Source organism: Phalaenopsis equestris, unplaced genomic scaffold (genome assembly GCF_001263595.1).
Source record: "Phalaenopsis equestris unplaced genomic scaffold, ASM126359v1 Scaffold232347, whole genome shotgun sequence".
Lineage (NCBI taxonomy): Eukaryota > Viridiplantae > Streptophyta > Magnoliopsida > Asparagales > Orchidaceae > Phalaenopsis > Phalaenopsis equestris.
This window is the reverse complement of record NW_018250313.1, coordinates 25162-40072: the sequence shown is the minus strand read 5'-3', so window position 1 is coordinate 40072 and position 14911 is coordinate 25162. Positions and strand designations below refer to the sequence as shown.

The 14911-nt window shown below is 36.5% G+C and overlaps 1 protein-coding gene across 1 annotated transcript in view; it reads left to right on the top strand.

The window, feature by feature from the left end:
* The window catches only part of LOC110038269 (mitochondrial import inner membrane translocase subunit TIM50), a 70886-nt gene that overhangs the window by 40255 nt on the left and 15720 nt on the right, over positions 1-14911 (top strand). The window lies entirely within an intron of this gene.

Sequence of the window (14911 nt, the reverse complement as noted above, 5' to 3'; positions counted from 1 at the left end):
ATGCTGCATATCAGCTGTGGCAGAAAGCTGTTGCGCTGAAGTTGTCGCGGATAAGCTAGCCGTTTGTTTGTTTTTTACAGTTTTAAAACTACCGTGTATTAGCTATTTCTGGATAAATGATAATTGTGTTCCTGTACTGTAATGTTGTTTGTAGCAGAACTGTACATACTAACACATTCCATACTTGAAAGTAAATATTCTGTTGAACATTAAATAGATGCCTCACTAAGGGTCTGTTTGGCGCTGTGGATTAGTTATAATTTGCTGATAAGCAGATTATTCTAATAATCTGATAATAATCTGATAATCTGCAGAGCTGATAATCTGCAGAGTATCAGAATAATCTGGTTTGCTGTTTGGAGCAGCTTATTTAGACTAGCTTATTGGTGGTTAAATGACATTTCTGCCCCTATCTGATAAAACTATTTGGGGCAGCTTATTTAGAATAGCTTATTGATAGGAAATAAACATATAGTGCAGAAACATACGATAATCATAGATCAGTTCTAAAAGATATCATACAGTTCTCACAGCGTAATGAGTACTAGGAGAACTAAAAAAAATACAAATACAAGTACGACAACAAGGAGAAATATTAAAATATTTAAACTTCAGACTCTGGCTACGTCGGTCCTCATCTGCACTGTCAGACGGAGGAAACATCGGATTCACATGACTGTTGGCATAACTACTGTCAGTGTAATATGAGGGACTATTAGCCCACCGGAAGAAACCGCAACGAGCTGAAACACCTCTGGCACAACCATAGAACTGCCTCCCAAAGCTATGCTCCTTACGTGACGTTAGCAACGGAGACGGTAATCCACAATAACACAAAATTCCTCTGTCTGTACCTGATATTCTGGAAGTCATGTTTGTACAACTGTGAAAATAACAAAAGAATCAAAGTAGATTTTTAAGGTATTTTAAAAGTAACCAAAATTAAATACATATGAATATAAACCTATAACCTTATTAAAGGAAAACTTGGTAGATCAACATCCATAAATAGCATCTGTGATAGATTCTCTTAAAGCAATCATATCAGCCAAACCTTCACCTTTTGGATCTCCAAATTCATTAGATTCTATATCATCCTCAGGTAATGAATGCCCCCCACAAAACCTGTAGGTTGCTCGAAGACATTCAGTTCATCATTGTCAGCCATAATGAAGTCTGTATCTGATCGTGACGAATGTCTTCGGATGAAGTTATGTAGTGTCATTGTTGCAACCACAATATGCACCTGCTTTTGGAAAGGATACGACGACATATCACGTAAGATGACCCATTTATTTTTCCAAACTCCAAATGTTCTTTCAATTACCCCGCGTAAAGATGAGTGCAACTACAATGAGAAATATTAAAATATTTAATTTGAAACTCTGGCTACGTCTCTCCTCATCTGCACTATCAACATCGGAAAACATCGCATTCCCATGACTGCTGGAAGTGTAATATGTGGGACTGTCAGCCCATCGAAAGAAACCACAATGAGCTGAAACACCCTTGACAAAACCGTAGAATTGCCTCCCAAAGCTACGAGACTACCGTAATGTGAGCAACGAAAACAGTAGTCCACAATAACACAAAATACCTGTCTCTTTCCAGCCCGCTACTACAAAGATAAAACACATGTTGTAGTCGCATACAACCATGACATTCTGAGTTGTTGAACCACTCCAACCAATGTATGCAATCTTCTCGTGGTTGGGTATTCGAGCATCAACGTGGGTACCTTCAATTGCACCAATACAGTTCTGTTTAATTGGCCGTTAGAGAGTAATAATATTGTTAAAATATAAAATGTAATAAATTAAAAACACTGATACTTACCTTGAAATATGGCATGTATCGTGGATCGTTGGCAATTTATTCTGGAGTGGTAGCAAATGATGGATCATCCGGTTTAATTATTTGAGCTGCTAAACTAACAAATGTCTGTATCCCTTTTGAAAAGTAACGACTAATTGTTTCGGATGAATGTTGAAATCTTTCCATAGCTCCTCGAATTGACTCATTCTGTGACAAAATGTACAGTGTTATAGCCAACACCTCCCTACATGTAGTTCTAGAAGAACCCTGGAGGCTGCATAACTCGTGCAGAAGATCCATAAAAATAGGTGCCGTCATTCTGAACATATTTTTGAATCTTATTGGATGACCAGAAAGCATTTCACTAACCCATCTATCTTCAACAAACGTGGATGTCATGCAGGGAATGAGATTAGTCCTATGTCGGTAATAATCCAATAACAATATCACAACGGCTGTAGCAAATGCCATTCTCCTACGACGTTCACGTTGCGGATCCATCCTAAATGATTTAAAATATAAACATTAATAGTCCACTATCCAAAAATTTTAAATGTTAACATAATAGTTAAAAAAGTCCCAAACACGAGAAGGTAGCATGCTTAAAAGTCTCAAACATATTAAAAATAAACGACATTAGTCAAAGTTCAAATAGTGCAAATACATATGCAATCCATAAAAAAATATCATAATTAGTTAAATATTCAAGACGCATTTCTGCTCTAATGCCATGAATATTTTCATTTCTAGTTGAATCATCAAGTTTTTTCACACAATGTGCGTGAAATCGCCTATCTGCCACGATTTCAGGAATAGTACGCAAGAGTCTTAAACAATCTAATATGCTCGCATCAGAGATAGGTGGAGCTGCAAAAGCTTCAATCAAACAATCGAAGGAGGTGTTTAACAAACGTTCGTTTTCTTTATTTTTCTTAGCAACCCTGACCCTCTTTGTTCTGCTAGAGTCACCCGTATCACTCTGGTTGATGCTAGGCACTTCTTCATCAGGTGTTAATGGCTCAGGAGTGAACTCATCTAGTATCCCTTCAGAAGTACTTTGACATAGGTTGAAAGTAAATTTTCCGGTTGCGACAACACATTTAGACATTATGTTCAGTTTTTCTTCAAATTCCGGCTCAATCCCGCATTGCTTATACTTTTTCGCTGCTGGTGCTGCCTGTGACATAATATTTTAGAGCGAATAGTTAGGCAATTATAATTAGAGAAGTAATTTAAAATTAAAATCGAACAAAACACGGAGTATATATAAAATACCTCTAATTTTTCAGCCCACCATTCAACAGGAGCATCAATTGTCCTTTTAATCGGATCTCAACCCAAACCGTAGATCCACGTTTCAACTCCTTCCATATTTTCATTCCTTCTTTAATTGATCTTCATTTGTTTTTAAATTTCAGCTTATCATAATCTCTGCCAGTCAATTCTTTGAATCTCTTTTCAATGTTTCGTTTCAATGTTTCGCCTTTTAATGTTACTCCTACAATCCCTCTCAGCAAAAATTTACAGCAGATTTCGCTATAGTGTTGTTGAAAATATGGATGTTCATTTTTTTAAACATCTTTTTTTTTTGGTGAGAATCATGTATTCCCAAACCTTTAATTGAAAAATAAATAAATAAACACATTGCATGCTATTTCATGTTGAATAACATTTGGAAATACTTTCATAACCAAAAAGGATAAAAGACTCAATGAATATCAATTTATTTGCATATAGGCATTTTTAAACTATTCTTAAAAAAAAGCTAACCACATATTTAGAGTAAAATAAGTTTTTTTTTAATTTGAAATAGATATTGATTTATAAATAACAAAATTATGTAATATAATTCAGATAATCATAGTAATTGATTTATAAGTAAATCAACTTATATTTTTATCAAGAACCTAATTTATCTATAAAATAGCTTAGATATGCATTATAAATAAAACATTTCATGAAATATACGTGTAAAGAACACAAGAAAAGCTAAAATGTACGATGCCACATCATAAGAGTGACCTAAATGCAAATTCCATATGATAGAGAAGCTTTGCTCATCATATGGGTGCCTTCAGAATAACTAGCATTAATAACTCTTAAAGTGATTATCTTATTCAATGAATTATGGCTAGGAATGCATTATGAAAATAGCCAAAAGAAGAATTGAATAAAATTAGCATAAACAAATGTGTTTAAAGTTACGTAGGAGCGGACGCACGATGTGCAATAAAGAACAAAAATTGGGACTAGAACAAAATAATTAATGCAATGGAAAGTTGAAACTCCTTACAATCCCATTCCATATAGATTCTTTTATATGCAAGAAGAAGCCAATAAAAAAAATTTTCCTTAAAATTTTTCAATACTAAAAAAATAATGCCAAAGTGCTATGGAATAGGGGTTGTGACTGGAATAAAATAGGCAATCAATGTGAGAATGGAATTAAAACTCTTACCCATTCCACTCCGCATGCATTTTTCTCATATGTTGGGTAGGAAAAATACTATAGAAAATGACAATTCCTATGAAAACTAAACCTAAAAAACAAACTCTTTCTACTTTGAGAACTCCATCAAATATCCTTGAAAGGCAAGTACCACCACAACATCATGTCATATGTATTAACCTAGATAGCAAATTCTTCAAAGAACACGGAGAGGAACAAAATTAACAGTACAAGTCATGAAATTTTTGAGAATTTGAAAGAAGAAAAACATGCAAAATGTAAATAAATAGCAGAGAAGATGAAACAAAATAAAGAGTAGGAAAACTCGCCTCATCTTTAGTCATGTATGTTAGAACATAATAAGTATTCTCCCACATCTTGGGCTATATAGCATGGCTCCAATCATAACCCCTTAATTGTGATATTATTTTAAAGTTAGTGAAGCTTATCATAACCCCATAATAAGATTATCATAAATACCGATATTTTATAATACATGGGGTAGTAAATCTTTTGTGATCATTTCAGCCAGCTCCTCTGATTCTTCGAAAGCCTTGGTAGACTACATCCATGGCCGCCGTGGCATCTCAGAATCAAGGTTCTGGTAAATTTCTTATTCCATCTCCCCCAAAAAAAACGTATACACAGTAAATGAGAGGCTTATAAGTTCAACCAAGAATTTATGAAGAAACCACATTCCCAAACCGAAACATAACCACAGATGCGTCATATAAATCCCAAAAAAGGAGTGCGGCATATAGAAGATCTATTTCCAAAGCAGTGCGTCATCTAAATGCACTATAATCCTACACGCATCAGCTGAAATGCAATGAACCAAAATGTATTGCAATGACATGTATTGAAATGTATTGCAATGAACCCAATCCCCCAACTGTAAAGAATAAACTCATTTCCCCAATTGTAAAGCTTAAATGTATTGCAATGAAACAGGGAGAACCAAGCTTACCATGGCAGATCTGTAAATAATTTTCTAACTCAAGATTTGTAAAGAATAATTTCCCCCAACTTCCAATTTTCAGTGAACTTATAAGCCTCTGTAAATTAGCTCATAAATGTGAGCTTCTGCCTAAAATATTGTAAATTAGCCGAAACACCTTGTAACTCATGATCTGTAAATTAGCTTTGTAAATTAGCTCATAAATGTAAATTAACAATAAATGTGAACTTCCAATTTTCAGTGAACATATCAACTCAAGCTAACCAAGCTTACCAATTTCCCCCAACTGTAAAGAATAATTTCCTATTTCCAATTTTTAGATCTTTAAATTAGCTCATGATTCTGTAAAATAGCTCATGATCTGTAAATTAGCCCAATTACCTATTTCCAATTTTCAGAACAACTCAAACCGAAATGTATTGCAAGGCACGGAAACTGTAAATATAGAACCAAACGAAGTGCGACATATAGAACTGAAACATGTAAATGCACTGTAAATATAGAACCAGAGATGCGTCATATAAATCCCAAAAAAAGAGTGTGGCATATAGAAGATCTATTTCCAGAGCAGTGCGTCATCTAAATGCACTGTAAATATGTGATCCATTTTCAGAGCAAGATCTAAAATTCCCTAAATGTAAGAGCTAAAATCCCAAAAATGCAAAACGTAAGGGCATAAAAACCAGAGAAGTTCTATGGAGAACATTTCTAGAGCATATAGAAGAATCTAAAAAACTTCGTAGTTTCCTTTTAAGCCTAAAAAGAAACCAAAAGAACACAAAAAAAAACATTTGAACCGCATAAACGAACCAGGAAGATCAAAGGAGTGTCATTTCTATAGTTTACGCAAGATCTCACCAGAAGTTTACGCACGAGAAGATCAGTAATGGAGATCGCGGGGAAGAGCGCGAGAGAGAATCCACAGGGGCACAGGAGGAAAATAAGCTCTAGCCAACGCCGAACGGAACCCCTCCCCTGCGTTCTATGGATAAAATAATATCAAATATGCGATTAACGCCGATATAAAAACGCACCCAATAATGCCAAAACAAACGCTGCGACGGCGTTTTCAAAACGCCGCCGCAGCAAAATAAGCTGCCACAAACGGGGCCTAAGAAATGAGTAGCATGACTATCCAAATTAAAAAAAAACTACTAAAATAATAATTAATAATATGATAATATTATTTTTAAAATACAGATGGTGTATGTCACATGATAAGTCATCTTACAGAGAAACTCTCCACGTCCAATCACTGTCGGCGGTGGAGTTCTCCAACTCATTTGCCTATTTAATGAAGCCACAGTTTTCACATCTGTTAAACTGTCTCCCGTAGTTATGTGGTTATTGCGAAATAAACAAAGAATATTGTAGTCCGCAATGACAGTACAATGTTTTAGAGGTACCAGAAATCCTCGATCTCATCCTTGATGAAGGCTTAAAAACATAAAACACTTTTAGACGTATCATTAGTAAAAATTAATAATAAAAGTAATCAATTAAAATTTTATGCTGTTGTGAGGTCTCAGAACACAATATATAAACTAACGAATCTGTCACTACAAGAAGACAACAGACCTTATAAAAAAATATTGTTCTTGGTTGCCTTTAACAGATAATACTGAGCGCATGTGTGTCATATATGAATATCACCAAAAAAGGGCTTCCAAATGAACATTAAAACCATGATATTGAAAAATGAGTGGAACTTGGTTGCCTTCATTGAGATTCAGATGTGACAAGATCCAACAACGAGATATAGGCCATCCAGAAGAACCCTTAAGATCGAATATCTCATCATAGACCTTCAAAACCCGTAAAGAAAAAAAAAACATGCAGTTCGATTATGCTTATTACTCACGGTTGCCTCATTGGCTATCCAAGTGGGAAATAATACATGCATAAGGAAAAAAAAATCTACATGACATATATAAAATACTAATGCATTAAAAATTAAATGTATAAGAAAAAGAAATGTATATGACCTGTATAAAATATTGATACAATAAACAGTAATTGTTTTCAACACGCATTACAAATAAAATAACAACAAAAAATATACGTTCCATCTATTTAACCTCCAACTATAACATCTGTAATTCGTTTCTTTAACTCTATTATCTCACTTGCACTTTCTTCATCACGAGTGCAAGTCTCAGGCATATCAATTTTGGCTTATGATAAATGTTGTCTAAGAAGATATTTATATGCCTCAACAGGGACATGTGAATGATCTTTATCAGCCCTGTTGAAGTCAATGTCATTGTGGAAAGGATGTTTTCGAATATAGTTATGAAGAGTCATCATGGCGAGCACAATCTGCACTTGTTTGGGAAACAAATATGTAGAACCATCACGCAATACAACTTTTTTCTTCTAAACTTTAAATATCCTTTTCACCGACACCGTGTAATGAGGAGTTTCTCTTGTTGAAGATTTCTCTCATGCCCCGATTGATATTGCTAGCTCCCTCAAAGTCAGCTATGTGATATTTCATATTAGGATAGAGTTTCAGACTCTCTTTGTAATGAATATCTAGTATCGACTAAATAATATTTACATGACATTAATACAATGATTAGTATTTTAGTGAGAACAATATCTGATTAGTTCAGTCTCAAGCAAATCTAGGGTAGATAAGGAAAGTTGTATTTCTTAGTTTGTGTTGTAAATTTAAAAATCCGACTGTCATGTGCACTGCCCTTCCAATCGATCATGAGAAAAGTGAAACACATGATGAAGTCACATGCAACAATGACATTCTGCGCTGGTGAACGACATTGCCCGATGAATGTGATATTCTCATTATTTGGAATACGTGCATACACAAGAGTTTCATCGATCGCTCCAATATAGTTCTAAAAAGTTAAATTAGTTTAAATAAATTGTTGTATTCATCTGAAAACTGATTGTAATAAATAAGTAAAACCACCAGAAAATGTCATATACCGCGCCTCATGCGTATTCTCTATGGGAGTCCTTTCGAGTGTTGGGTCAGCTGGTTTGATGACTTGTGATGAAAAACTGACTAGTGCATTAAGCCCAACTGAAAAATACATATGGATTGTTTTAGATGAGTGTTGGAAGTGCTACATGGCTCCTCTTATAGATTCATTCTATATACAGAGGATTATTGCTGACAGCTTTCGTGAAGTCATCCTGGAGGAGCCATGAAGTCCATGCTTTCTATGCAGCTTCTCAAAGTGATCGATGAATACAAACTGTCATGCAAAACATATTTCTAAATCTTGTTGGGTGGTCTGCAAACAACTCTCCAACCCACTTGTCACCAATGTATGAGAATGTCATGCAAGGAGAGCGCGCTATGTATGAGTTATAATGCTCATATATCACATACAATGCAATTAAAATTCTCCTTCCACATCTTTCTCTATTTGCATCCAAGTAGCTAACACATAAGAATCATCGATTTGGCTACTATCATATAATTATATAAACAAACATCACATGGAAATAAAATTAGAGAACCAGATTCAAAACAAAACAATGAAAAATAAAAAAGCAAATATGCATTAACGTCTCAACGAAAAAATAAAAATCTAAAGCAACAAAGGCAACGACCCATCGAAAAAACAAATATAAAATGTCCAACTAGGATAAAATGAAATTAAAGTGTCCCTCAAGTGTCTTTGTTTGCATGAAAATGACAAATAATGCATCATACGGTTAGGGGTCATTGTCATAAAAAACTCTTTCAGGCCGAGTTTTCAAGCAACTTCGTAGAGAACAAATACAACAACACATCCTAATAAATGTCTAGATTTTCCTTCATAATTCACATATACTTCTGAATAGATGTTTGTGATGGGCCAGGGTCATTTGCTACATGAAGTCACCAACTGTGAAATCTGATTTCTATTAAAAACAACACCTTTTTTTTTCTTTTTCTCAACCTTAGAATGTCGTGTTTGACTAGCAGATTCAACTTCATTGAGGTTTGTGCTAGGGCATTAATTGGAATCATCCGTGTGTAGCATCCAAGTTTTCAGCAATGCCACAAAACCTTGCTTTACTAGGAGCGCATGCATTATTGCCCGTTGCCATGACACCGCCAAACAACATTCTATCTTCTCTTTCAGCTCAGGCTCGATGTCGCTGTATTTTAAATTTTTTTGAATTAGACACCATCTACAAAGTCATAGGATATGTTGATGCGTTTGAAAAAAATTGAAAAATTGATAAAAGCAGTGGACGTTTCATAAATGCTCACCTTCAATTTTTCTGCCCACCATTCTTTCGAAGCATCAATTGTTCGTTTTATCGAATCCCAACCCAAGCCCGTGGATCATCAATTTAATTTTTTTCAAGTTTTTCAATTCTTTTTTAGTTGATTCGATTTTCTTAATTGCAACTTGTGGTGCTACTTGTTTGTACTTTCCTTTAAATTTTTAATAATATTTTGCCAGCCCTCATTGTTAAAATAAGTTGACCTATTTCCTAATTCTGTCTCTTTAAGCCACAGGTCGAAAATATTATTTTCGTATCTTTATCTCACATAGTAGATGAACCGATCTCTTGTCTTAACCATTGTATTACTAGCATGAAAAAAAATAATTAACATACATATTTGTTATAAAATACATTTGCACAACTCAAAGAAAAATAGCAATGCCATAATATGTTCACTGTCTACACAACGACCTGCACGCCATGTCCACATTACACCTCTGCGTCCAGACATCAACACCTTCACACACCAAAACTCCATACCACCACATTCAAACCACTATTGTCGCCACCATCACACACCCAACACCACACACCAACACATCCACACTACCACTACCACCACCTACACACACCGACGCCTCCACTTAACAACACATCCACCTCGACACACCAACACATCCACAACGCCACTACCACCACCTCCACATACCAAAACCACATACCAACTCGTCCACAACACCACGACCATCAACTCCACACACCAACACAAGAATCATACGTTCAAATTACTCATTTGCATTTCTAAGTTATTGCACATGCAAACAACACCAACTTTTGGTCAACAAGATCAACTAAATAGAACAAACAAAAACCAATTCCATCAACAAGATGTAGCATAAAGAACCCAAATCGTCATCCGAGCATATCATAGAGAATCCAAAAAAATCCCAAAATCCAACATAATTGAAATCCATTGGAGGATAAGAGCATAGAGAACCCAAGAAAAGCATTGCACATAAGTGTTTGCAAAATCATAGACCATCACATAGTTAAGGTAGAGAATATTGGAACAGAGGCAAGAGGAAGAGGAACCACCGCAAAGGGCGGAGCCAATGATCCAAACCAAGCCAAAGAACATAAAAGAGAGGGAGAGGATGAATGGAAAGCTCACCGCAACAACCACCAGAAAGTTAGGGCAAAAATCACAAGAAAGGGAGCCTTGTAAGAATCGCGAGAGAGGCAGGGGTGTGGACAATCACAAGTGTTTCAGCAGGGTATCCTCATTAACTATTAGCGAAGGAACGCGGGTCATGTGGTCGATCCCGCGACCTGCGTTTCCTCCAAGTCATCCAATTAAGCGGACACATTGCGTTTATCATGTGCACGCGCCCAGTAGCCTTGTGCTGCACCACAGGCATTAAGCCACCTCAAACGGGGCCGGAGGTTAACAAGGAGATGATTTGACTGTAGAGCTTTATGACAAAATTTGGCAAGGAGCAGGAGATTAAAAAACTTCATAGTAACAGTATGAGTGTTATTTATCTAGTTAAGAACACTGCTTTTCATGCTGGGACAAACACAATCTACTATATATCACTTCATTCTTTCTCCTAGAAGATCAATTATGTTTGGAGAAGATACACACAATGCAAAATCTTGCTGATATGTTGAATGTTGTTACAAATGAATAATTGAAGCTATGCTCGACTCTAGTTCGAGTTCAAGAAGGTTGAGATCGGGTGTGAGCCACACAACAATAAATGACTATGAAGTTGGTGCAAATATGATAGTGCAAGCTTGGAGAAGAGGTGATTGCAATCCGTTTTCAAGTCAGAGATTGTTATACAATGGAGTTTGATTTGGCATGGAAAAGTATTTAGGGGAGGGAAATCTGTTGGAAAACTAGACGCCGTCAGTGAGTTCCCTAGCCCAATTAGTCTTAGTGCGGACTTGTACCTTTGCGTTCTTGGTTTTCTAAAAAAATAATCCATAACCTGGAGTCTTATTAAGAAACCTCAAAATTTTGTACACAATCTTTAAATGCTCTTAATTTTGGTCTTTCATGTGTTGTCTCACAATACTGACAAAGAGCATAATATTTGGCCTCATATTTGATAGGTAGATGAGTTTTAATACCAATCTTTGATATCTTTCCTTAACATAGGGACGCTTTCTTCCTCGTATTTGACTTTTAGTTCGGATTGATTGGAGTATCAGCAGGCTTACATCCAATCATCCATTTCTTATTTAGTAGATCTAGGATGTATTTCCTCCGTGATATAATGATGCTCTTATTGGACCTCACTACTTCCATACCTTGAAAATTTCTCACGGTTTCTAGGTTCTTGATTTCAAACTATGTGGCAAACACTTCTTTGACCATGAGATCTCCTTTTCGTCATCATCAGTAAGAATCATATCTTCCATATATGCTCAGTGCATCAATTTTACCTTCATGAATGTGTTTTATAAACAATATATGATCATCTTGATTTTGAGAATTACCCATTAGATCTCATATCTTTATCAAAACTTTCAAACCACGCTCATGGTGATTTTTTAAGCCTATAGAGTGACTTCCGGAATTTGCATACTAGGTGTTTTTTAGACTCAATTCTCAAATCCTGGTGATATCTTGATATACACTTCCAGGTTTGCATTAAGAAAGATTTTTTCTTATGTCAAGTTGATGCAGTCTCCATTTTTTGCTACCCGCTACTGTAAGGAGTACTCTGATAGTGTTAAGTTTAGTAATTGGTGCGAATGTCTCCCAATAGTCGATCCCATAGGCTTGAGTGAAAAGTTTTGTAGCAAGTCTGTTTATGAATCTCTCAATACCCCAATTAGCTTTGTATTTAATGCTGAACACCCATTTGTATCCAATAGACTTTTTATCCTGATGGAGTATATTAAGAATTCATATATCGTTATGTTTTCGTTCTCGAATCTCCTTTTCAACTGCTGTCCTCCATTTTGGACTTTTAGGAACTTCATGATAAGGGCTGTAAACGAGCCGAGCTTGAGCGAGCTCTTGGCTCGTGTTCGTTCGACTCGTTCAAAATTGCTCGTGTTCGAAATCGGCTCATGTTCGGTGTGTTCATGTTTGACTCAATTTAAATATTCGTGTCGTGTTCGCTCATGCTTTGCTCGAAATTGACTCGTTAAAATTAAATTGAAAAAAGTAGATGTAAAGTGTTAGGTTAAAACCTCAACCAAATGTATGGAAAAAGAAGACACATAAACCACATTACTATACAATTGTTATGATTTAAACTTAGATATAAATATATATAATATATTATTATATAACAAACATATGTAATATATTATTATATAAATATTTGTATAAATTTTTTATTTCGAGCTAAAACGAGACGAACACGAGCGAACAAAGAGTTGTTCGTGTTCAGTTCGTTTATAATTCGAGCTTTAAAAACTTGTTCGTGTTCGACTCGTTCACTCAACGAACGAGTCGAACAAAAGCTACTTAACGAGCTGAACACAAACTGTTCGCGTACACCGAGCTTTTTTGACAGCCTTATTCATGAATGAATTTAGAAATCTGCATAGAATTAATGTTAGAAAAGAAGCTTTATAAGATGAGGATAGTTTCTCATAAGCTACATGCTTCTGAATTGAATATCTATTATAGCATTTCTTGTCACCCACCATTAGAAGAGGAAGTATGGCGTCTTCTTTTTCCCATCTAGGGTTGTAGCTGAAGATGAGTGATGCTCCAACTATATCTCACTTTGAGGTGGCAATTATCCTTGACTTTATTATCACCACAACCTTTCCTCCACTATCATTTCGTTGTAATTGCCGCAACCTCTCCCTCGCTTGGGCGGCAAACTTAGCCCCTATGGTCCCTTGGTCCAATTGGCTGAACCGGTTCAATAACCACCCTGCTTAGTCCCTCCCTAACCCCTCATTAATATCTCGGAGTTGGGGGAGCTTCGACTTCATTCATTGAAGCTTCTGGTTCTTTGTCCGCCGTCCTAGCAGCACTCGAATCTCATTGTTGGTTGCACTATCTCCCAAAATATCGGAGGAACTTTCTCACTTGCGAGCATACATCCATATCGATCCGCTCTTCTGGAGGTCCACCACCGAATTTAGCCGATCTGTGTGTCTTGCATTGACTGTCGAATCCTCCCAAAGTAATCCATGGCCAACCTAACCTAATTTGAAGTGAGGGTAATCTGAATAACTTCAAGCAGTGGTGGCCATGGTGGTATGATATTGACCGTGATTTCCTGAAATGCTCTTTGTCGTGGTCGTCCCTTGTTTGGAGCTGATTTCTCCATCCTATCATCCTTGGAGATCTCATCACACCACACCTGATTTTATAGCTAGCTCCCAATTGAAAACTCTACTAGGCATTTTCGGTCAGTGTTGACGCTATTTTTCTTCTTCAACCACGTCAGATAATATGGCTAGGAGTGCCTCTGAGTCATGGGACCCAGCTTCTTCACAATCTGTGTAGAAGCCACATTCTTTCAGCTCCTTCCATCGATAATGAGACTTTATACCTTATTCACAATGTCAGATGCAAAATATAATGTGACGAATCCACTGCGAATCCCTTATATCCTTAATCTGTAGGACCCGTCGAACCATGAGCGTCTCTTCTTCCACTAGTGGATGATAATACACCTCACCTTGTACCATAGTTGTCTCCTTGTTGCTAACCTTCTCCGTGATGCCCTACTCAGTAAAAGATGGTACTCAGCTTGTCGGGCAGTTAGGGGCGACGTTCTCAAATCCGCGGCATTTGAAGCTTTTTCTGGCAATGATTGTAGTATTTGTTTTACTCATTCTTCTCACCAGGGTGGCTCTATACTTTTCCGAATTTGTTTTATCAACTCACTAAGGCGTGCTCCTGCTCTTGTCTCTATTTGTGGATGACTGCCTGACTAATGGTAGTTGCCTGCTCTATTTCTGCTGCCTTTCCATTTTTAATACTATGGTATGGACATCTCCAAGTGACCAATATTTGTGCAGTTGCACCACATTGCTAATAATGAGCTTCAGTCCCCCTAGATAACGGGCTATGGTGTGCTCCTCCAGCTCGACCAAAGCACACTTCATGTGCAACTAGATAAACTGCGTTGTGAACTCTTCTATTGATAGCCTCTTCATTACATGCGGTGGAGTCTCAAAAATATATCCTGACGGTGGTGTGTTGGGAAGTATTTCATCTGCATCGCTTTCTTCATCTTTTCTTATTTGGAAATCTTATCATTGCCTTCTCTTTTCCTATGCCTATGCAAGTTCTTCCACCACCTGAGAGGTGCTCTTTCTCAATTTCATACCTGCAAGCTTCACTCTTTTATCTTATGACACCTCTCTGCACTAAAAAATCCTCTCAACTAATTGTAGTCATTCAGTAAAGACACATGGATCCATATCTCCATCAAGCTCCAGTAAATCCACATCTATTTCGAAGTCACTTTGTCCTCCATATGTGGGCTCTTCTCTTGGCCTCTTATGATACT